Source organism: Leopardus geoffroyi, chromosome C1, assembly GCF_018350155.1.
Source record: "Leopardus geoffroyi isolate Oge1 chromosome C1, O.geoffroyi_Oge1_pat1.0, whole genome shotgun sequence".
NCBI lineage: Eukaryota > Metazoa > Chordata > Mammalia > Carnivora > Felidae > Leopardus > Leopardus geoffroyi.
This window is the reverse complement of record NC_059328.1, coordinates 20,378,991-20,403,615: the sequence shown is the minus strand read 5'-3', so window position 1 is coordinate 20,403,615 and position 24,625 is coordinate 20,378,991. Positions and strand designations below refer to the sequence as shown.

The window sequence follows — 24,625 nt, the reverse complement described above, 5'->3', positions numbered from 1 at the left end:
ACGCTACGGAGAGAGCGTCCGGCGGTTTCCAGAATAGCTAGACGGGCCCCTCCCCCCTCGCGCGCCCGGTCAACGTCTGCTGCCGGCGGTGCCTACTAACCTGCTAGTGGGGGAGACCCGCACCGCCGCGACCAATCCGCTCTTGCGCTCGCCGGACCGGCAGCCAGTGGGCAGGCGGGAAAGCCGGGCTGAGCCCCGGCGCATCCTGGGAGTCGTAGTTTCTCTCCGTCGAAGAGCTCCTGCCGGGCGGGTTCACCCCGCCCAGTTGCCATTAGTTACCCTGACGCACCGCCCACCCCACATCCACGTAAAATGCTCCCTCGCGTTGCTTCTGGGGCACCTCTCACACTCACCCAAATGCTTTTCAGAGCCCAGCGCAGTCTCCTAAGAGCCTTACCGAGACTTCCTAAGATCCCCTGAATTGCGAGACTTTTCAGGCTGGGGCCCCAGTGCCCCCCCCCCCCCCGACTCCCACCCCCTAAAGCCGACCTTCATCTTAACTCCTTCCTGACCTGGGTGGCTACTGAAGAGGCGCATTCCTCACTCTTGTTCCTGGGCCTCAAGGAAGAGGAGAAAAGGTAATCAGTCAGTTCTACGCAGAGTGGCTTGGAGGGGAGCCAACCACACACAACTCTGGAAACCCTCAGGCTGACAGAGACAAGGTCCATCTGAGACTAACTGGTGGAGGCACTACTGTTCCCACCTCGAAGGAAGAGGAAGTTCCAGCCTAGTGGAGTGCCAAGTCTGACAGAGGAGACACCCTCCTCTCTAAGGAAGTTGCCAAGGTGACAAGGGAGGCATCGTGCCTAACTTATGAAGGCAGAGACGGGCCCCACCCATGAAGCGCCTAAAGTCAGAAAAAGATATTGTCATCTCTTGAGAATGGAAACTTGTCACTCACCTGTAGGGTGCCATTTGTCAGATAAAAATAATTCACTTTTATTGAGCATTTACTATGTCACCACTGTATTGAGTATAATTTTTAGATACTCTTACTATCTGGGTTTTGCAGAAAAGAAAGCTGAGACACAAAGGTTAAAAGCTGCTTGCCCAGGGTCACATAGCTGACAAGGAACCAAATAGGGATTCAAACCTAGATCTGTATTACACCAGAGTCTGAGCTTTTGAACACTACTTGTCCCTCCAGTGAGAACCAGGCAGTACCCACTCTCAGAAAGGAATATACATATTTAGCATTTATAGTGTTTGTCCCATGTTTATCACTCCATGACTTGCTTGTTTTTTCCTGCTTCTGCTCACATCGAGTGTATAAATTAGTCTGTGAGCTCCCAAAGGGTGATTTCTTCCCATTTGGAGGAGTTAGAACCTACTTGCAAATTCAGCTTTGTGAAATGCCTATAAATGTGGGTCATTCTTCCTGATTTCTCCCCCACAGATGTTCCACTGAATATAAAAAAATAATAAACTTTAGGACTAAAAGAGAGCTTTAAGATTATCTATCCGTAGCTCTCCAGGCTCAGGCTGAAACCCTGGCTAAGGTCACTGGCTCAATTAAATTGAATAATAGCTAACATGTATTGAACATTTACCATGAGAGATAAGTTGTTATCAGCGAATTAAGCAATACTCCCACAAATCACATAGTTGGTACAGTTGGGATTAAAACCCAGATTATTTGAATCCAGAACTTCCATTTTAAACCATTGCTCTATGCTGGCAACGTCACAGAGACTCTCAGAAATACTGACAGGGGCACGTGGGTGGCTCAGTCAGTTTAGGCATAGGACACTTAATTTCAGCTCAGGTTATGATCTCATGGTTCATGAGATTGAGACCTGAGTCAGGTTCTGCCCTTGAAGCCCAGAGCCTGCTTGGAATTCTCTCTCCCTCTCTCTCTGCCCCTTCCCTACTCATGCACATGTGTGCATACTCTCCCTCTCTCTCTCAAAAATAAACAAAACTTAAAAAAATAAATACAGAGAAGTGTGGGTGTTGTTTCTGTGATTACTAGCACAGTCTTTGTTTGACACATAGTAGACACTCAGTAAATATTTGTTTAGCAGAATGAACTTTGTTGTTACGGAATGGATAATAGGATGAAAAATATTAATAATAGCTGCAGCTACAATTAATTGATTATTTTCTGCCAAGAGCTCGCTTGCCCTCTCATGCACCCTCTTTCTCTTTTCTACATATATGAATATATATGCATATATGAGTATATTGCATATCTATACATGTATATGCATATATGTATGTACAAGTGTATATATTTATCTATGTATACACACATACATTCACACACTAACTCATTTGATTCCCACAACCACCTTATGATTTAGGTATTATTCCTACTCCCATTTTTAAAAATATGTTTATTTTGAGAGAGTGTGAGCACGAACTGGGGAGGGGCAGAGCATGAACAGGGGAGGAGCAGAGAGACAGGGAGAGAGAAAATCCCAAACAGGTTCCAAGCTGTCAGCACAGAGCCCGATGCAGGACTTGATCTCACGAACCTGTGAGATCATGACTTGACGTGAAATCAAGAGTTGGACACTTAACTGAGTGAGCCACCCAGGTGCCCCCCCACTCCCATTTTTACATAGAAAAAACAGATTCAAAAAAGAAGATATTGTCATCTCTTAGAATGGAAACTTCTCATTCTCGCTTCCAGCCATAGGTGTTTGAGAACTTTCTAATCAAGAGAGCTGGGCTACTTTGGGAGGTGGTAAGCTCTTCTGTCTTTGATAGTATTCAAGGATAGGATAGTTCAGGATACTGCAGAAGCAATTATTCTATTGGGTAGATATTTAAGTGATACTTCCAATATTCTCTTGTTTGGCTTTTGGAAGCAGACAAGGATTATTCAAATAAGGCTTGTGACAATGAATGTAGCTCCTTTTTCTCTCCTAGGTGCACTAGATAATGCCCCAACTGAGCAGCTCTGCAGAGGCAGTCACTGATACAACCATTTTCATTTCCTGATTGGACTCCTGGGAAAAAGTGGGTATATTCAACCTAAAATTGAAGATTCTCTTATCCTACAACCCAGAAATTTTACTTCTAAGAGTTTAGAGGAAACATTACATGTGTGCACAAGAAAACACGGCAAGGAACACTACTTCTGGCCCGTTATGATAGCAGAAAAAGTAAAAAAAACCTAACCTATAGGGGAATGGATGGATGAATCATGGTTTATTCATACAGCGAAGCACTACACAACCATATTTTTCTACGAAAAACACACGTTAACTATCAACACGTAAGATGTTTATCAACATGTAAGATGTTTATCCATGCGTCATCTAAAATCACTGAGTACCCCTGCGCTTCCTATGTTGCCTCCCACTTCCCTCACTGATACTTTGTGTCTTCATCTGTTAACTAGGGCTAATAAATCCCTCACAGGATTGTGGTTTCAAACAAATGAGGAAGGGGCACCTGGGTAGCTCAGACGGTTGAGCGTCTGACTCTTGACTTCAGCGCAGGTCATATCACAGTTCGTGAGATCGGACTCTGCGCTGACAGTTTGGAGCCTGCTTGGAATTCTCTCTCCCCTTCTCTCTCTGCCCCTCCTCTGCTTGTGCTCTCTCTCCCCAAATAAATAAACTTTAAAAAAAAAAAAAAAAAACAAAACACTAGGGGCACCTGGTTGGCTCAGTCTGTTAAGCGTCTGACTTGGGCCCAGGTCATGATCTTGCGGTTTGTGAGTTCCAAGCCCCATGTTAGGCTCTGGACTGACGGCTCAGAGCCTGGAGCCTATTTTGGATTCTGTGTGTGTGTGTGTGTGTGTGTGTGTGTGTGTGTGTGTGTACCCCTCCCCCACTCACACTCTCTCTCTCTCTCTCAAAAATAAATAAACATTTTTAAAAAACATTAAAAATTTTTATAAAAAATCAGGGAGATAACTTCTGATACTTAAACTCAGAAAAAAAATACCAGATCAAATAGAATTCCAGTGTTTTAATGTACATGAGGAATAGTTAACCTTGCAGGCAACAGATCAAGTTTCCTTCCCCAGGGACCAGGTTAGTGCATCAAGGCACTAAAAAGCCAAGACTCTGTTACCTGTTGGAAGAACAGGTTATTTAGCCTCTTTATGCCTCTGTAAATAGATACCATATGCCGCTATCTACTTGACAAAAGTTATAAATAGAAATTAGCAGTATGTATGTGGGACACACTGAAATTATGAAATTCAAATTTTAAAACACCAGTGAATTGGAGGACTGACACTACACAACGTCAAGACTTATTATAAAGCTATAATAATCAAGTCAGTGCAGTATTGGCAAAAGCACAGACAAGTACGTTAATGGAACAGAATAGAGAACCCCAAAGGAGACCCACGCAAATATAATGAACTGATTATTGACAACGAAGCAAAGACTATTCAATGGAGAAAAGGTAGTCTTCTCAGCAAATGGTGCTGGAATAACTGGACATCCACATAACAACAACAACAACAAAAAATCTAGATACTACCCTTACTTACATCTTTTGCAAAAATTAACTCATATGGATAATATACCTAAATGTAAAGCACACAACTGTAAAACTTCTTGAAGATAACTCAGGGGAAAATTTAGGTAACCATGAGTGGGGTGATGAGTTTTTAGATCCGTGAAAGAAAAACATGGAAACCTGGATTTTATTAAAATTAAAAACTTCTGTTCTGCAAAAGACACTGTTAAGAGGATAAAAAGACAACCTACAGAGTGTGTGGGGGAGTGTGGATTTGCAAAACACATATCAGCTAATGGACTTGTATTCAACATATATATAAAGACCTCTTAAAACTCAACAACAACAGGGGCGCCTGGGTGGCTCAGTCGGTTGAGCGTCCAACTTCGGCTTAGGTCATGATCTCACAGCTCATGAGTTCGAGCCCCGTGTTGGGCTCTGTGCTGACAGCTCAGAGCCTGGAGTCTGCTTTGGATTCCGTGTCTCCCTCTCTCTCTCTGCCCCTCCCCTGCTCATGCTCTGTCTCTCTCTCTCAAAAATAAATAAGCATTCCGAAAAAATTTTTAAAAAAACCTCAACAACAACAACAACAACAACAAAAACAACCCAATTAAAAAATGGACAAAGATCTGGACATCTCACCAAAGAAGATGTACAGGTAGCAAATAAGCATATGAAAGATGTTTCAAGATGCTCAGCATCAGATGTCATTAGAGAACTGCAGCTCAAAACAACATACCACTATACGCTTATAAGAATGTCTAAAATCCAAAAAACTAACAATGCCAAATGCTGGCAAGGATGTGGAGCGACAGCAACTTTCATTCATTGCTGGTGGGGATGTAAAATGGTACAGCCACTTTGGAAGACAGCCTGGCAGTTTCTTATAAAGCTAAACGTAGTCTTACCATATGATCCTATGATTGCACTCCTAGGCATTCACTCAAATGAGTTGAAAGCTTACATCTACACAAAAATCTGCACACACAGATTTACAGCAGCTTTATTCATAACTGCCCAAAACTGGAAGCACCCAAAATGGCCCTCAAAAAGTGAGTGGATAAATAAGCCATGGTACATCCACACAACAGAATATTAATCAATGATAAAAAGAAATTAGTGGGGCACCTGGGTGGCTCAGTTGGTTAAGCGTCTGACTCTTGATTTCAGCCCAGGTCATGATTTCACATGAGTGAGTTCTAGTCTGTGAGTTCTAGTCCCACATCGGGCTCTATGCTGACAGTGCAGAGCCTACTTGAGATTCTCTCTCTCTCTCTCTCTCTCTCTCTCTCTCTCTCTCCCCCCCTCTCTCTCTGTCCCTCCCCTGCTGTGCTTTCTCTCTCTCAAAATAAATAAATAAACTTTAGGGGCACCTGGGTAGCTCAGTGGGTGTAGCGTCCTACTTTGGCTCAGGTCATGATCTTGCCGTCCATGGGTTCGAGCCCTGCGTTGGGCTCTGGGCTGACAGCTCAGAGCCTGGAGCCTGCTTCCGATTCTCTCTCTCTCTCTCTCTCTGCCCCTCCCCCTCTTGTGCTCTCCCTCTCTCTCTCAAAAATAAATGAATAAACTCAGGTAGGACCAATCAGAGCTAATTCAGGGGCTTTTCCTACAATGATGGCAAGGGGGTGTCTGTTCTCGACTGGTAGCTGTGTCCAGGTCCTCTAACCCTGGAGCTGCAGTGACCAGCACTGGGTGAGAGGTTGGTCATCTGAGGATGGATCAACACGGAGAAGAGTAGAAGTGAGTTGGAGGGAGGCAGAGGGAGGAAGAGGAAGAGAGAGAGAGCTGCCGGATCCAGCCTGAAGACAGACAAATACCCGGGGACTTTTCAGTTGCAAGAGCCAAAACATTCCCTTTTATTCTTAAGTCAGTTAATTTAATTTAGTTATTTAACAAGCACTTAATAAATGCCAGGAACTAGTCTAAGAGCTCTACAAATATTAACTAGTTTACTCTTTGTGACAACCCTATGAAGGCAGGTAATAGAGTATTTTCATTTTAAACATGAGAAAACAGAGGCATGGGATAGCTAAACAACTTGGCTGGCTCTCTCTTGGGATGTTTGTCCTTAGAACCTGGCCACAATTTATGGGGCGCCTGGGTGGCGCAGTCGGTTAAGCGTCCGACTTCAGCCAGGTCACGATCTCGCGGTCTGTGAGTTCGAGCCCCGCGTCGGGCTCTGGGCTGATGGCTCAGAGCCTGGAGCCTGTTTCCGATTCTGTGTCTCCCTCTCTCTCTGCCCCTCCCCCGTTCATGCTCTGTCTCTCTCTGTCCCAAAAATAAATAAACGTTGAAAAAATAAATAAACAAAATAAATCAATTCACTTCTTTGATTTGTCCCAAGCCACAATGTCAGTGACATCATGAGCTTGATGCCCTAGACCTATCTTTCTATGAAAAACACACGTTACCTATCAACACGTAAGATGTTTATCAACATGTAAGATGTTTATCCATGCATCAGCTAAAATCACTGAGTACCCCTGCTCTTCCTATGTTGCCTCCCACTTCCCTCACTGATACTTTGTGTCTTCATCTGTAACTAGGGCTAATAAATCCCTCACAGGATTGTGGTTTAAAACAGATGAGGAAGGGGCGCCTGGGTAGCTCAGACGGCTGAGCGTCTGACTCTTGACTTCAGTTCAGGTCATGATATCAGTTCGCGAGATCTGACTCTGCACTGACAGTTTGGCGCCTCCTTGGGATTCTCTCTCTTTCCCTCTCTCTTTGCCCCTCTTCTGCTTGCTCTCTCTCTCTTTCTCAAGATAAATAAATAAGCTTAAAAAAAATGAGGAAATAACTTAGGCACTGCTTTGTTGATTGTAAATCATGAAACACAGGGAGGTACGATAGCTGTTAAGATGACTAACTCCCCAAGGGCAAGGATGAGGATTTGGGGGTTTTGACCTCTTATGTTTCATCTTTATACCAGTCTCTTTCTCTTGGCTACATGCCAGTCTTACTAAGTTGTGTTTATGTCCTCGGATGGGCTCTGTTTCTCTCATTGGAAGATTTTTGCCCAAGCATTCTCTACACTGTCACACTCTTCCCATGGGGGGCAGAGTGTGTTTTTCAAAACTGGCCACGGTGGTATTTTTTGCACCATGGTTATTCTATGCCAGTAAGGTTTGGGGGAATTTGGTTTGTGCCCATAGTAACTAGAACACCTCCTCTCTTTGCCTGGCTCACTCCTACTTGTTCGGCTCTCAGATGAAATGCCTCTTCTTCTAGAAGGTCTTCCCTGAGCAAAACTGGGGTAGGTCCCTGGTCATAATCTCCCATAGCATCTTCTACTTCCTCGTTTGTGACTCTTATTTCACCTGCCATGATTTTTTTTTTCACTGTCGGCTTTTGCTATTCTGTGAGCCCTCTGAGGGCCAGGACCATGTCTGCCTGCAGGATTTCCAGCAGCTAGCCTGGTGGATACCTGCACACGGGGCTCTCAGTACTTATTGAGGGAATTAATGGATATAGAACTAAATGAGACCAGTGACAGGTTGCAGCTGCGTGAGGGAGGCTGGGACAAAGATTTTAAAAAGGAAGGCAAGGTAGTGTGAGCAGCGCCAAGCTAGGGAAGTGTGAGGAATGATAGAGGCCAGAAGAGCCTTCCTACTCTAGTTTTGAGGATCAGGAAGAATGGGCTACCCCATTCTTCTCACCCCAAGGGAGTGAGATTTGAACCCAGGCTTCCCAGGAAGATCCACAATATGAACACACAATGTTTTAGTTGAATCACACATGCTTATCTTGTCCTGCCACAAAATTCTCCAAATCCTTGCTACTTAAAATGTGCTCTGGGACTGACAACAATGGTATCACCAAGGAGCTTGTTAGAAAAATGCAAGTTCATGGGCTCCACCCCAGACCTACTTTTTAGTTGTTTTTTTTTTTTTCTTTTTTTTTTTTTTAGAGAGAGAGCAGGGAGGGAAAGGGGGGCGGGGGCAGGGCGGAGAGAGAGAATTCCAAGCAGGCTCCATGCTGTCAGCACAGAGCCTGATGCGGGGCTTGAATCGACGAATTGTGAGATCATGACCTGAGCCAAAATCAAGAGTGGGACGCTTATCCAACTGAGCCACCCAGGTGCCCCAGATACTGTGTTTTATCTAGATAAATAAACACATTAAAGCTTAAGGCACTGTACCTTGATTGCAGAAGCTGTAATTTTTGGACTTAGTACCTTACACGCATTCAAATGTCAGCTCCATGAAGGGAGGGTTTTTACCCACCTTATTCTCTTCTGTATCCCCCAGTGCTTGCATATGATTAAAAACCCAAGCTGGGGGCGCCTGGGTGGCGCAGTCGGTTGAGCGTCCGACTTCAGCCAGGTCACGATCTCGCAGTCCATGAGTTCGAGCCCCGCGTCAGGCTCTGGGCTGATGGCTCAGAGCCTGGAGCCTGTTTCCGATTCTGTGTCTCCCTCTCTCTCTGCCCCTCCCCCGTTCATGCTCTGTCTCTCTCTGTCTCAAAAATAAATAAACGTTGAAAAAAAATTTTTTTTAAATAAAAAATAAAAAAAAATAAAAACCCAAGCTGAGAGCTAGGAAACCTTATGCACTTAGTGTTACACTCTCCAGTGCTCTCACAGAGGATCCATAGAATACTGAAGCTGGGAGGACCTCAGTTACCAGCCAATGCTGTCTGTTCAAATTACTTGCAACAATGGGGGGGGGGTGCTCTATATCTGTGCTGTCAAATATGATAGCAGCTACCCACAACTGTCTATTGAGAGCTTGAAACGTTGGTTAGTATGACTGAGAACTGAATTTTAGATTGTAGTTTTAATTAATTTAAATTTAGCTACACGTGACTAGTGGCTACCACATTGTCATCACAGGCCTAGACAAGTCCTTTGTTCAATGGACAGGAAGACTGAGGCTTAAACACAAATGTCAGTGACTTGAGTAAGCTCACACCGCGAGTAGACGGGCACCTCGATGTGATTTGATGAGCACTGAAGGTGAAGCGCACAGAGCTTAGAAAGAGACAGGTCTAGGTCTCTGGTAGTGGTTTCAGGCCCAAGAAACTGGGCAACTCAAATAACTTCTCTGGGCCTCACAACTCTTCTGTAAAAGGAGGCTTTTACGTTGCATTTGCTTGCTCTAAAATCCCTTCTAATTGTTCGCGTTGAAAGGTTCTAAAGGGCTCTTTTTGTGCCCTCCTTGCACAGTGCCACCTAGTGGCGCTCTATGAACCCTGCATCTCCTCCTCCATCAATTTCTTGATGGAGGATGGAAACTCTTGTGAGTTGACCACTCCCTTACTGTGAGTGATTTGGCCATCAGATCCCACTCCAGTCTACTCTCCTCACAGACTTGGGCAGCAGTTCGGTGCTGGCACTGCTAGATGTCCCAGGGCTTTTCCTGACCACCTCCCACACCCTTCAACCACAGGAACGAGCTTTGTGGCTTTGTTCTTGGTGAAGCCATACCCAACTTACATGTCAAAAGTCCCTGTGTCTGGTCCGTGGCATGGCAGTCACCTCCTCTGCCAAGCCCCCGGTTTGATTTTTTCTCTCTCTCTGGACACAGCTCAACTGATGACCAAGAAAAGAGCCAAGCAGGTGGAAATCCATGAGGCCCTTAACATCAATCTGGAGACCAGTGCAAGAAAGATTCTCGAGGTTCTTACCCCCAGGATCATGTGACCTTGAACAAGTTATTTAATTTTCCTGAGCCTTAGTTTGCACAGTAGAAATAAAAAATATCTATTTCTTGGGTAGTTTTGAGAATCAGAAACAATATGTACTTAGTGCATAATAGGTGATCCATAAATGGCAGTTGGTTATAATCACAGTAATAATATACACCTTCTATTTGGTTGGGACTGATATCTGAACTCTAGGGGATGCAGAAGAGTTGTAGAAGATGTGATCCCAGGAGGCTGCCACAGCAGTTGTAAACAGCAGCCTGCCACGCGGAAGCAAGAATAGATAATTGAAGGCAGGGTATAATTAAGTGCAAAATGGTGGGTCATGGCCTGAGAGTGCTGCAGGAGCACAGAGCCAGGAAAGATAATAATCATCCTCATGTCTCATCACACTTCAGTGTTTACACCGTTCTTTAACATCTATAATTTTACTTATAACAGCTGTGAAGTGGATATTAATGTTGTCATCCCCATTTTACAGAAGGAACTGAGGCTCTGAGCAAAGAGGGGACTTGAGCGAGAGGCATCCTGACTCAGCTACATCCTTCTTTCCACTCCCCAGAAGGTTTTTCTGGGTAAGTCTGGACTTGGGATGGTCTTAAAAGTTGACGGGCATCAGAGAAACAATGGAGGTTCTTCAAGCAGGGATACGGATTGGGGATTCAGGGGAAGAGAGTATGAAATTGGCCCAGATGAACACCGGGATCCCTCTGAGTGGGGAGAGAGCCCTGATTCTATACATTAAGGATTCCTAACCCAGCCTGGTGGGGCAGAAGAGGTTGGAGAGGGCTTCCCAGAGAAAGTGGCATCTAGGCTGAGACCTGAATGATGAACAGGTGTTGGCTAGACCTCCCAGGGAGAAGAAATATGAGCGCACTTGGGGAACTGGAATTGGTTCAACCAGGCAGGAGCAGAGTGTGTTAAAAGTGAAGCTGTGGCCAGATGAGGCAGAGCCTTGTAAGCCACATTAAGATCTTAAACTTTATTTCAGGCCACTGAGGAGTCAATGGGATGTTTATCCAGGTAATTTGAGCTTTAGACAAATCACTCTGATTGCAATGTGGAGACTGAATGGCAGGGGACAAACTGGAGACAAAGACTGGTAAGGAGGCTGACACAGCACCCAGGCAAGAAAGGAGGGCTGCCTGGTGGAGAGAGCATAGCAGGGACTGAAGATCTTGCAGATTTGGGAGACAATTTAAGAGGCAGAATGGACTGGAGTTGCTGATTGATTGGAAACTGCTGGTGTGTTGGGGGGGGGGGCGGGGAGAATCAGGCAAAAAGAGAGGAGGTGAGGATGACCTCTGGTTTCTAGCTGGAGCAGTTGCGTGGGTGGCTGGGTTTATCCCTGGGCTGGGGAGGAAGAGGGAGAAGCAGTCCCTTGCAGGGAGAGCAAAGGGGAGGGGCTTTGAAGGGTGAGGGGATTTAACAGCAGATGGGGATGAGGGGGTACTCTTAGTGGAAGAAAGCAGAATTTCCTCTTTTTATTCATTCAATACATTAGGGACCTACTATGTGTCAGACGCCAGGAATGCAGCAGTGAACCAAACAGACCAGGTCCTTGTCCTCATGAAGTTTACATTCTAGTGGGTAGAGACAGACAAGAAGCAGAGAAATAGGTAAATATGTTAAGGTAGGGCAGTTGCTATGAATGACGAAGAGTAAAGGGAGGTGGGTGATGGAGGCTTCCATTTGGATGGGGTGATCAGGAAAGGCTTCTCTGACTTTTAGGCAGAGATTTGAACAAAGTGAGGCAGTGATATGGGGAGCAGCGGTTCACCCTTCTGGGTAGAAAGAAGGGCAGGGCTTAAAGGGAGAGGTTCTCTGTATGCTGGGGCCACGCTAACCATGGCAGGGGGTGAGTTCGGAAACCGGTTTTGCTTTCTCCCTGTTCTGCCACTTACCAGCTGCATGATCTTGGGTGCGGCACTTACCTTCTCTGAGCCTCAGCGTTCTCATCTACAAAATGGGTATACTACTACAGAGTTGCTAGGAGGACCAAACAAGGTTATGCATAGTGCCTGGCACAGAACAGATTTCTCAGTAACTGTAGCCTTTTGTTTTCTTTTTCCGTGGAGGGATTAAAAGTTATAGGATGGAGAAAACTGATTTCATTGAGCTGAGGTGAGAATCTGATAAAGTCTGTCATTGAACTCTCATGGCTACGACTGGCTGGTGCACACCAATATGTTCTGTCACTTCCTTTTCCTCTCCCTTCTTTTCCTCTCCCAGCTTCTGACCTTGATGTATTTGTTTCCAAGCAAGCCTGCTGAAGAGAGACTGATATTGGACAATTCTCCTGACGGCACGGTATCCTAGGTTCAATCTAGAAGTCCCTCTTTTGCACCCGAGCCCCCTGTCCCAACCGATGAGTGGTTTCAGTTCACTCTGGGAGGAAGGAATAAACAGAGAGGGTGTGGTGGAAAAAATGACTCAACCCAGAGCTTGGTGATTTTTACAAGAAAGCTCCACCCTGCCCAGGGGTCTCTGTGCTAGGTGGGCGGCTCCAACCCTTACCAGGTGTGACACGTTGAGATTCTAAATGCTGAACCTCCAAGGACCACTAAACCAGCACCGAGTAGGAGTGGCAGGGTGGATCTTGGAGGTGGTCGTCCTGTGCTAGTGACTTGGATTCATGCCCGAGCTTGGCCTCTGCAGGCAAAGAAGGAAGAGCATGTGGAAGGAAGGGGTATCAGAAGGGGAGGATTGTAGGGGGCCTCAGGAAGCTGATCTGTGTGACCATGGCTGAGTCATTGTGTAATCAGTCACACCCTTGCTCAATAGCCTTCAATGGTTCCCCATTGCCACAGGATAAAGTCCTAAAGGCTCAACCAGAACCCAGCCTACAGTCTCAGGCGGGCCTGCTACTCTACCCTTCACATGCTTCCTACAATGCTTTCTGCTTAGAAAAAGCAAGACTGTCTTTTTTTTTTTTTTCTGATGCTTTTCTCCATTTCATATATATGTGTAGTTGTATATATGTCTATATTTCAGTATGCACACATATATATACACACACACTCACACATCATATATATAGGGTGTATAAAACCAAACTTTTCCTTTAGAATAATTTTAGATTTAAAAATTTTTAATGTTTATTTCTGAGAGAGAGTGCACAGTGCACATGGGGGAGGGGCAGAGAGAGAGGGGGTCAGGGGACCCAAAGCGGCTCTGCTCTGACAGCAGAGAGCCCAATGCAGGGCTTGAACTCATGAACCGTGAGATTATGACCTGAGCCTAAGTCAGATGCCCAATGGACTGAGCTACCCAGGCGCCCCAGAACCATTTCAGATTTAAAGAAAGATGTAGGGGCAGCCCCAAAGGTGCAGCCTGGGTGGCTCAGTCTGTTGAGCGTCTGACTCTTGATTTCATCTCAGGTTATGATCCCAGGGTCGTGGGATCGAGCCCTGCTTCAGGCTCTGCGTTGAGTGTAGAGCCTGCTTAGGATTCTTTCTCTCTCTCTCTCTCCCTCTGCTCTCTACCCCACTTGCACTCTCTCTCTCTCTCAAATAAAAACAGAAATAAAGAAAAGGTACAGAGATAGTCAAGAGAGTTTCTATATACGATTTACCCAGCTTCCCCTAATATTAACATCTTATATTACTGAGGTGTATTTGTTAAAACTAAGAACTCGACATTGATACATTTCATTAACTAAACTCCAGACATACTCAGATTTCACTAGTTTTTCCACAAATGTCCTTTTTCTGGTCCAAGGTCCCATCTTGTAGGATACTATGTTGCATTTACTCCTCATGTCTCTTTAATCTCTTCAAGTCTGTGACAGCTTCTCAGTCTTTCCTGTCCCTATGACCTGGAGAGTCTTCAGAAGCACTGATCAGATCTTTTGCAGAACGTCCTTAATTTGGGTTTATCTGATGACTGTGGGTTTAGAGGAAGAATAGCACGGAGGTGAAATGCCCTTCTCATCATATCCCCCTATCAGAGTGCACGTGCTACCCATGTGAATTATTACTGGTGACGTCACCCTGGATCACTCCGTGATATCTGCCAGGTTCCTCCACTGTAAAGATACTTACACCCACCCGCATACCCTACTCCCTCCCCTCCCTCTGCTATTTCCATACTCTATTCTTAAGCAACTCACCAAGACCAGCCCACACTCAAGGAGTAGAGAGCGGGACTAAGGTCTACTTATTTGTAATTCTTTAAAGATCTGTCTCTTCTCCCCTATTCATTCATTCAATCACTTATTTATGTCATAATGAACTCAGCTCATATATATTTATATTATATTTTGGATTATAATCCAATACTATGCTGTTGTGGTTTTTTTAAAGATTTTATTTTTTTAAGTAATCTCTACACCACAGTGGGGCTCGAATTTACATCCCCAAGATCAAGAATCACATGCTCCTCCGACTGAGCCAGCCAGGCACCCCTCCCTCAATACTATGTTATTTATTTTGTTGCTCAAATTGTGGCTCCCAGCTTTAGCCACTGGGAGCGCTGTCAGGATGACTCTTGTGTCCTTTGCCACACCTTCATCGTTTTGTTTTTTGAGCTGTACCCTACTGCCACAGGATAGTCATTAATTATATTCATTCCTTTGTATCTTCCTCCTGAAACCTTCCCCTGACCTGCAAGGCTGGGATTGGGTGCCCCTCATATGAGCATTTGTAGCACCTAGTACTTATTCCTGTCCTGATTCTGTATTAATGCATGTCCATGGAAAACAAGTTAGAAGATGCAGATGTTTAAGAAATCAAGCTAGCATTTCCACGGTCCAGGGGAAAACTGTCTAATGACCACAGTGGTATGAGAATATAATGGGTTCTCTTTCAGATTTGTGCTTCATTCACTAGCCACATGGGGCCAGTGAGCACATGAACTGTGGCTGGATCTGAGTTGGGATGATTTAGTACCAAAAAAGAATGTAAAATACCTCATTAACAGCTTTTTATATTGATTATATGCTAAAAGGATAATGTCTTGAGTACGTTGAATTAAAGAAAACGTTATTGGGGTGCTTGGGTGGCTCAGCCGGTTAAGCATCTGACTTCAGCTCAGGTCATGATCTCACAGTCCGTGAGTTCGAGCCCCGCGTCGGGCTCTGTGCTGGCAGCTCAGAGCCTGGAGCCTGCTTCAGATTCTGTGTCTCCCTCTCTCTCTGCCCCTCCCCTGCTCACACTCTGTCTCTCTCTGTCTCAAAAATAAATTAAAAAATTAAAAAAAATAAAGAAAACACTATTAAAATTAATTTCACCTGTTTCTGTTGACCTCTTCCTCCTCCTCCTCCTCTTCCTCCTCCTCCTCCTCCTCCTTCTTCTTCTTTTATTATCTGGTATTTAACAGAAAAATTTAAATTATATGTGTGGCCTGCATTATATTTCTGTCAGACAGGGGTGCCCCATGACCAGATGTATTTGAGCACTGATTGGATTTTGGTAGAGTGGTGATGGCAGCAGTGGAGGTTGGATTAGGTGACATTTATTTATTTGTTTGTTTATTATTTTTGTATTGAAGTATAATTAATATATAATGTCCTACTAGTTTCAGGTATATAATAAGTCAACAGCTCTATGCATTACTCAGTGCTCATTAAGATAGTGCCCTTGAGGGGCGCCTGGGTGGCGCAGTCGGTTAAGCGTCCGACTTCAGCCAGGTCACGATCTCGCGGTCCGTGAGTTCGAGCCCCGCGTCGGGCTCTGGGCTGATGGCTCAGAGCCTGGAGCCTGTTTCCGATTCTGTGTGTCTCCCTCTCTCTCTGCCCCTCCCCCGTTCATGCTCTGTCTCTCTCTGTCCCAAAAATAAATAAACGTTAAAAAAAAAAAAAAAATTTAAAAAAAAAAAGATAGTGCCCTTGATCCCTTTTCCTATTTCTCCCTTCCCCCTCCCCACCTCTCCTCTGGCAACTATTAATTAATTGTTCTCTGTACTTAAGAGTCTGTTTTTTTGTTTGTTTGTTTCTTTTTTTCTTTGTTTTGTTTCTTAGATTCCACATATGAAAGAGATTATAGGGTATTTGTCTTTCTCTGATTTATTTCACTTGGCATGATACCTTCTAGGTCCATCCATTTTGTTGCATGTATATATATATATATTTTTTTTTTCTTTATCCATTCATCTATAGATGGACAGTTGGGGTTTACTTGCATACCTTGGCAATTGCAAATAATGCTGCATGACCATAGGAGTGCAAATGTCTTTTAAAATTCATGTTTTTGTTTTCCTCAGGTAAATACCCAGTAATAGAACTACTGGATCATATGGCAATTCGGTTTTTAATTTTTTGAGGAACTTTCATGCTGTTTGCCACTGTGGCTACACCAATTTACTTTCCCACAAACAGTGCACAAGGGTTCCTTTTTCTCCACATCCTCGTCAACACCTGTTATTTCTTGTCTTTCATTTTAGCCATTCTGACAGGTATAATGTGCTAACTGATTTGTGACTTATGATTTGCATGTCACTGGTGATCAGTGGTGATGAGCATCTTTTCATGTATCTGTTGACCATCTGTATGTCTTCTTTGGAAAAATGTCCATTCAGTCCTCTGCCCACTTTTAATCAGATTGTTTTTATTTTTGTTTTTGTTTTTGGTGTTGAGTTGTCTAAGTTCTTTATATATTTTGAATACTAGCTCCTTGTCAGATATATCATTTGCAAATATCATCTTCCATTCAGCAGGTTGCCATTTTGTTTTGTTGATGGTTTTCTTAGCTCTGCAAAAGCTTTCTATTTTGGTGTAGTCCCAATAGCTTAATTTGCTTTTGTTTCCCTTGCTTCAGGTGACCTACACATCTAGAAAAATGTTTCTATGGCTGATGTCAAAGCAGTTACTGTCTACATTTTCTTCTAGGAGTTTTATGGTTTCAGGTCTCACATTTATGTCTTTAATCCATTTTGAATTTATTTTTGTGATTGTGTAAGACAGTGGTCCCATTTCATTCTTTTGCATCTAGCTGTCCAGTTTTTCCCATACCATTTATTGAAAAGACTTGCTTTTCCACATTGTGTATCCTTGCCTCCTTTGTCATAGGTTAATTGACCATATAAGCTACTACTGGGCCGCTACTCTGTTCTACCGATCTATGTGTCTGTCTTTGTGCCGGTACCATACTGTTTTTGATTACTACAGCTTTGTAGTATGTGTTGGGATTATGACATCTCTAGCTTGGTTCTTCTTTCTTAAGATTGCTTTGGCTACTTGGGGTCTTTTGTGGTTCCACACGATTTTTAGTATTATTTGTTCTAGTTCTGTGAAAAATGTTGTTGGTATTTTAATAGGGATTGCATTTGAATCTGTAGATTGTCTAGGCAGTATGGACAGTTTGACAATATTGGTTCTTCCAATCCGTGCGCGTGGAATATCTTTCCATTTCTTTGTGTCATCTTCAATTTATTTAGTCAGGATTACATGATCTTTTTTTAATAGGTTTTATTTATTTGTTTGTTTATTTTTATGTAATCTCCACACCCAGAGATTGAACTCACAACCCTGAGATCAAGAGTGCACACTCTTTCGACTGAGCCAGTCAGGGGCTCCATGATTATGTGATCTTTATTTTTATTTATTTATATATTTTTGGCATTATCTGATCTTATTTATTTTATGTATTAAAAAACCCCTTTTTTAATGTTTATTTATTTTTGAGAGACAGAGCACGAGCAGGGGAGAAGGAGAGAGATAGGGAGACACAGAATCCCAAGTAGGCCCCAGGCTCTGAGCTGTCAGCACAGAGTTCGACCAGGGACTCAAATTCACGAACTGTGAGATCATGACCTGAGCTGAAGTCAGATGCTTAACCGACTGAGCCATCTGGGCACCCCTAGGGTTACTTGATCTTTAAAGTAGATTTTATCCTTGAGAGCTTATGATTCTATTCCTCTAGTCATTCTCCCACTCTTTGACTATACCTATACTCTGCTTGTGCCAAATTGTTCTCTCTTTTTTTTAAAATGTCTATTTATTTATTTTTGAGAGAGTGAGAGCAAGTGGGGGAGGGGCAGAGAGAGAAAGAGAGAGAGAACCAAATTGTTCTTATTCCCCAAACATTCCCTTTGGTTGTTTCTGAGCCTTTGTTTACCCTGTATGCTCCATCTAGAATGTCTTCTCTACTATCTCTTCTGTCAGAATCCTACCAAACCTGAAAAGCAACTTACATGCCACCTCATCCATGAAGCCTTTCATGGCCCCTCACAGCCAGAAGTAAATTCTAAACATCTCCAGCTCCACTATCCCCACCCCCTCCAAATATTCTGTACTTTGGCAATTTGCTGACTTCCATCCCCCTACTAGATTGGAAGCACGTTGAGGGCAGGGGTAGATGGCACAGATACTTGTAAGAACCAATGTCCAGATTCTCAAACTTTACTTATGCTCTTTCTGAAGACCCACCTTTTGGAGAACACACGCTGAGGTCCAGGGCCATTTTCTTTCCCATCTCCCCTGCTTACACTTTACAAAAGCCACTCACCCAAGTTTTTACCCACAGCATTGGGGGGTGGAGATGTCGCACTTCAGGGCACCAACTAAAGATGAAGGACTCTAATGACTGAATAATAGGCATTTTGCAAATCGGGCAGTTGCTAGTTCTTTGCTTTCAATAAAGTTGGAAGAGGTTCTAATTTTGTTGTCATTAAAAATAACTTTTGATAACAGACCACTATGTGATTTTTGTCTTGTAACCCAGAAGGAATTCAAATAATTAGGTGACATGATTATATTATTGTAACGAAGCTCTCTCCATTCTCTTCTGCTTATTTATGTGAATATGGTTTCTCAGTGATTCTATTTATAAACATAAAAAATAGGCATAAAATTGTAGTTGAACCCAGCTTTATTCCAACAATAATAATATATATCCAGAAATATACGAACTGGAGAGCCTGGGTGGCTCAGTCAGTTAAGCGTCCCACTCTCCATTTCAGCTCAGGTCATGATCTCCCAGTCATGAGATCAAGCCCCGCAGACAGGCGTGGAATCTATTTAAGATGCTCTTTCCCTCTCTCTTTGCCCCTCCCCCGCTTGACATGCACATGTACTCTCTTTCAAAAAAAAATTTTTTTTTAATAAATAAAAATTTAAAAAAAACACAGAAATAACATGTACTAATTACAAAAAGTCTATTTCAGTAAAAGATGCATTTCCAATATTATTTTCCTGTTGGCTTAATAATTACTTAGGTTAAAAAACAAAATTCAAGTGAATAAATTTGATGATCATGAATCAGGTAGGATCCCATCTCGCAAGTAGAGAGGTGCTTGGAGGAGTTGTATGAAATGGAAGGTTTTTATAGGAAGGAGCACAGGCCATGAAAACTTATAAAAAGACAAAAAAGAAAGGCAAGACCACCTTCCTTGTTGCAGGCAAGATCTTTTTCCTTTTGGGGAAAAGGCAGAGGGTCTTGATATGCAGACTACTTCCTCTTCCTTTATAGGATGGAGAGGCCTATGCATGGATTACCCCATGGGTGCTTATCAGAAAATTCCTGACTGACTGATTAGGATTTTACATTTCTTAGGGAGGTTGAAAGAGCATTTCGATTAGATATTAAGCCCTGGTTTGGTGACTTGGCCTGGCTCAAGTAATGCCTTGTGGGACCTGTGGTTTTCTTTTCTTCTTCTCCTTCTTCTCCTTCTTCTTCTTTAATGTTTATTTATTTATTTTGAGGGGGAGAGAGAGAGAGAGAGAGAGAGAGAAAGCTTGCACACACGCACAAGGAAGGGGCAGAAAGAGAGAGAGAGAGAGAGAAGGAAGGAGGGAGAGAGAGAACCCTAAGCAGGCTCCTCACTGTCAGTGCAGAGTCCAGGGCTGGGCTTGATCCCACAAACCATAAGATCATGACCTGAGCCAAAATTAAGAGTCAGATGCTCAACTGACTGAGCCACCCAGGTGCCCCTGTGGTTTTCTTTCTTTTTTTTTTTTTTTTTTTTTTTTTTAACATTTATTTATTTTTGAGACAGAGAGAGACAGAGCATGAACAGGGGAGGGTCAGAGAGAGAGGGAGACACAGAATCCGTAACAGGCTCCAGGCTCTGAGCTGTCAGCACAGAGCCCGACGTGGGGCTCGAACTCACGGACTGCGAGATCATGACCTGAGACGAAGTCGGACGCTTAACCGACTGAGCCACCCAGGCGCCCCTGTGGTTTTCTTTTTAACATGTATCAAAAGATATATATTACATTGCTTCGATCAGTTGTGTAATAATACACATAATAATAATAATATCGGTAATCTGTGTATTATTTAAATTTCAAAAATTTTCAAATTGTAATTTATATGTAAATTTCTCTTGAAGTATGAATTAGGTAATCAATAACAGACTTTCAAGCATAAAATACATCATCCTAGGATAACAATGTGTGACAGGAAGCAAAATGTAACTATACATTCAAGAAGAAAAAAATAATGATATAGCATTTCTGTCTGTTAAAGTAGAGTTTGTTCCAGTATGTTCTCAAAATGAATGATAGTATATTGGTGATGGGACAGTTTTATTTAAAATATTGATATTTACAGTATTCTAGGAAGTATATTCTTTACAATGATTTACATTTAAGATGAACATTTTAGTTGTCAATTAAAAACTATGCCAGGGGCACCTGGGTGGCTCAGTCAGTTGAGCATCGGACACTTGATTTGGCTCAGGTCATGATCCCAGGGTCATGGGCTGGGATCCACACTGAGCATGGAGCCTGCTTAAGACTCTCTCTCTCTCTCTCTCTCTCTCTCTCTCTCTCTCTCTCTCTCTCTCTCCTCCCTCTGCCCCCTCCCTTGCTCACGCTGTTTCTTCTCTCTCTCTTAAAAAAAAAAAAAAAAAAAGCCAGATATCCTGCCTGTGCTCCTGCAGACCCATTCTTTGCCCTCTCCCCCCCCCCCCCCCACCTCTACTCCCCTAGTTGTCTGATTTTGATGGAGGACATCAATGGCTCTGTGTCTTCCGGTCTTGGTTTGGGTTGGGCCAATGCGGAGCCTTAGCAGGAGACAGAGGGGGGAAACAAAGTGAGGTCAGTGACTCTATGGCTCTAGTTCCTACTCTCTGGAGGTCTAGTTTATCTGACCCTGCCCCTGGACAGAAAGTTAGTGCTTCTCTCAAGCAAAGGACTTGTCCCTCTAGGCCTCAGGTGGTAACAGCCTGGCTGCTGCCTATCCCAGCTTCCTGCAGGATCCCTTGTGATTTTTCTCTACCTCGACCACACCTTCTAAATTACCCCTTTGTATATGGTATAACTGTCTTGAATTGTCTTAATTTGAATGTGCCATTCATTTTCTGTTAGAATTCTCACAAATGCAGAAGGGATGCAGAATTTGAAAAAAATCCCCTGGGGCGCCTGGGTGGCTGAGTTGCTTAAGCATCCAACTTTTGATTTTGGCTCAGGTCATGATTTCACTGTTTGTGAGATTGAGCCCCATGTCAGACTCAGTGCAGAGCCTGCTTGGGATTCTCTCTCTCGCTCTTTCTCTCTGTCCCTCCCCTGATTGTGTGCCCTCTCTCACGCACACGTGCTCTCTTTCTCAAAATTAAAATAAATAAACTTAAAAAAAATTAAAAACCTCTTAAGGGAGCCAAAAAAGCAAAAATTCTGAAGACCACTGATCCACCCTATAGCCTCATCCAGTCATTCAATAAACATTAACTGCATCATACCTAGTGCTCCACTACAGAGATGAATTACATGGGGTCCTTCTCCTCAGGTAATAATAATTGAGTGGGACAGAAGACACACACATAATTAAGCAAAAGGCAACATAATGGAGAATGATATGTGCTTTATTTTTTAATTTATTTTTTATTTTTTTAAGTAAGCTTCATACCCAACCCGCAGCCCAACGCAGAGCCCAACGTGGAGCTTGAACTCACGACCCTGAGATCAAGACCTGAGCTGAGATCAAGAGTCAGATGCTTAACCCACTGAGCCACCCAGGTGCCCTGATATGTGCTTTAATAAAGATATGGGCAAGGGGTGCCTGGGTGGCTCAGTGGGTTAAGCATCTGACTCTTGATCTCAGCTCAGGTCTTGATCTCAGGATCATGAGTTCAAGCTCCACGTTGGGCCCCACACTGGGTGTGAAGCCTACTTAAAAAAAAAATAAAATAAATAAAAGTATGGACAATAAGTTGTGGGAGCCCTAATTCTACCTAGGGGAACTGGGGATAACTTCACCGGGAGGTTTCATTTGTTTTATGGCCGCAAAGTTAAGTAAGAGCTTGCTGGATGGAAAAGGGAGAAAGGGCATTCAAGGCAAAGGGGCAACGTGAATAGAGAACCAATGGTTATCAAAGGATTGCTGAGTCATGGCTGTGTTTCCAAAGGTGGTTCAAAAAGCACAAAGAATAAAGGAAATAATATGTAAGTATGATTAGGTTAAAATAAAGAACTTCTACATGGCAAAAGGCATTATAAACAAAATTAAAATACTAAATGGCTCCCAGGAAGAATATAATTTCAATTCATGTATAAAGAACACCTAGAAATTGGTAAGAACTAAAGATAAGCAAGCAAGTTGAAACATAAGCAAAGGACAGGAACAGACATTTCTGTAAGAGGAACTCCCGAAGGCGGAGAAATGCAGATCAACACGATTAGATAGCACTTCCAAAGAACAAGTGTAGAAAAGGGAAAAATAATAACTTTACAGTGGAGAAACCTGGAAGCACCACACTAACCATGTGGTTGAGGGTAATCATGTCACCAGTAGTAAGTCACGTGGGTAGCACGTGCCCCCTGATAGGATGTGATGAGAAGGGCACTTCACCTCCATGCTATCCTTCCTCTACACCCATGATCATGAGGAAAACATAGATAAACCCAAATGAAGGACATTCTGTAAAATATCTGATCAGTGTTTCTGAAGACTATCCAGGTCATAGGGCCAGGAAAGGCTGAGAAGCTGTCACAGACTTGAAGAGACTAAGGAGACACAAGGAATAAATACAATGCAGTCTCCTAGATGGGATCTTGGACTAGAAAAAGGATGTTATGAAATCTGAATTAATCTGGAGTTTCATTAATAGTAATAATCTGAAGCACCTGGCTGGCTCAGTCGGTAGAGCATGTGACTCTTGATCACAGGGTTGTGAGTTCGAGCCTCACATTGGATATAGAGATTGCTTTGAAAAAAAAAAAAAAAAAACAAGTAATAAGCCAATGTTGGTTTCTTAGTTTTGACAAATCTGTCATGGTAATATAAAATGTTAATATTGGGGGAAATTGAGTGAGGGGTATGTGGGAATTCTCTTGACTTGTTTGCAACTTCTCTTTTGATTTAAAGATATTCCAATGTGAAAAGTTTATTTAAAAAAATGCTGAGACACTATTTTATACCCATCAAATTAACGAAGGATAGAAAGTCTGACTCAAACAAGTATTGAGGAAGATATGGGAAAGGTGGGTCTCTTATACTTACAGGTGGGAGGGCAGAAGATGCCTTAGGAAGGGGTGCCTGGCTGGCTCAGTCAGTAGAGCATGTGACTCTTGATCTCAAGGTTGTGAGTTTGAACCCCACATCGGGTGTAGAGATTAAAGAAAAAAAGATATGTTAGGAAAACACTTTTGTCTAGTAAAGCAGAGAATATACAAACCCTACAATCCAGAAATCATTTTCAAGTATATAGGAGAGGAATTCTTTTTTTTTTTTTTTTTTTTTTTTTGAGAGAGAGAGGGAGGGCACAAGTGAGCAAAGGTCAGAGAAAGAGAGAGAGAGAAGTGGGGGTCACCCGAAGCAGGGCTTGTGCTCACCTGAAGCGGGGCTCGAGCTCCCCCGATGTGGGACTTGAACTCACAAACCGAAAGATCATGACCTGAGCCAAAGTCAGACACTTCATGACTGAACCATTCAGGAGCCCTTAGGGAGAGGAATTCTTAAGCATGTGCACCAAGACGCATGTGTTAAGGGCAATTGATATGGCATGGCATTGTTCACAATACCATAAAATTAGAGCAACTTCTGTTTGAAAAATAAATAGCAAGGAAGCCAGGAGGGCTAGAGCAGAGAGAAGAAGGGGAAATGGTCAGAGATGAGGCCAGAGAGATGTGGGGGCTACATTGGATGGGGGGTCTTAGAAATCATAATGAGGACTTTGGAAGGTCCTGAGCAGAGGGAGGCAGCATATAACTTGGGCTTTAGAGGGCTCCCTCTGGTTGCTTTGTTGAGAGGAGACTGCTCAGGGGCTTTTGTAATAACTTGGGCAGGAAATGGTCGTGGTTTGGTCCAGAGTGATGGCGGTGGAGGTGCTAAGGAGTGCTTGGGTCCTGAACATATTTTGCAGATCTAATTGGCAGTATTGACATGAAAAAGGTTCACTAGTGAAGTTTGACTGAGGATTGACATGAAAGAAAGAACGGATGACTCAGGTTTTTGGCCTGAGTAAGTGGAAAGATGGAGGGACTGTTCCCTGGATGGGGAAGACAGTGCGAAAAGCAGGCTTGGGGCCAAGGTGGTGGGGAGAAGGCCTGAAATTCCCTTTTGGACGTGCTGAGTTTGAAGTTTCCATCCAACAACCAGGTGGATATGTGGAGTATTCAGTTGGACACCGTAGCCTGGAGTTTAGATCAGACGAGATAAATATCTGTGTATGATAC

The 24,625-nt window shown here is 43.3% G+C and overlaps 1 long non-coding RNA gene and 1 other non-coding gene across 2 annotated transcripts; both read left to right on the top strand.

Moving 5' to 3' along the window:
- The first annotated feature begins 33 nt into the window (after positions 1–33).
- On the top strand, positions 34–10,143 carry LOC123597440. The gene is made up of 3 exons (XR_006712124.1): positions 34–578; positions 2,875–2,964; positions 9,954–10,143. It is a non-coding gene; the product is annotated as an uncharacterized LOC123597440 (long non-coding RNA).
- A 12,929-nt stretch (positions 10,144–23,072) lies between these two features.
- On the top strand, positions 23,073–23,145 carry TRNAK-CUU. The gene has a single exon. It is a non-coding gene; the product is annotated as a tRNA-Lys (tRNA).
- Positions 23,146–24,625: the final 1,480 nt, after the last annotated feature.